The sequence below is a fragment of the Wasmannia auropunctata genome, unplaced genomic scaffold (genome assembly GCF_000956235.1).
Source record: "Wasmannia auropunctata unplaced genomic scaffold, wasmannia.A_1.0 LD283559.1, whole genome shotgun sequence".
Lineage (NCBI taxonomy): Eukaryota > Metazoa > Arthropoda > Insecta > Hymenoptera > Formicidae > Wasmannia > Wasmannia auropunctata.
This window is the reverse complement of record NW_012079331.1, coordinates 1-467: the sequence shown is the minus strand read 5'-3', so window position 1 is coordinate 467 and position 467 is coordinate 1. Positions and strand designations below refer to the sequence as shown.

The window sequence follows — 467 nt, the reverse complement described above, 5'->3', positions numbered from 1 at the left end:
TCTAAATCCTTTATTTTAATTATATAATATTGATTGAAATAAAATAAAACTGTATTTAGGATTGAAATTGTATATATGATTTATAATATTAATCAACCAAATAAAAAATTAGCTTCTGATTACTTTACATACTTGTTTCTATGTAATTTTCTTCTGCGAAATCTTCATTACCAAAGTTTTTCAAGTATTGACCATTAGTGCGTTCATGATAAAGTTTTCTGTCGGCAATAATCTAAGTAAATACAAAATTGATGTTTCTTTTACAAATTTATGAATGCATTAACAATGTGTTATTAACATTTATGATTTATCTTGCAACATTTGTATACATAAGTTTTAAAATTTCTATCGTAATTTCTCAAAAGAGATAAAAAAAACTAGATTTAAGTACAATTTTAAGCAGTCTTCTTACTTTTTCGGTAAATCCATGTAATATCTTCAAAAGCTTTTTTTGTTCTCTACCTTTT

The 467-nt window shown here is 22.9% G+C and overlaps 1 long non-coding RNA gene across 1 annotated transcript; it reads right to left on the bottom strand.

The window, feature by feature from the left end:
* Positions 1-182: 182 nt before the first annotated feature.
* On the bottom strand, positions 183-467 carry LOC105461582. Its single transcript, XR_975951.1, has 2 exons — positions 413-467; positions 183-232 (listed from the first exon to the last, which is right to left on the bottom strand). It is a non-coding gene; the product is annotated as an uncharacterized LOC105461582 (long non-coding RNA).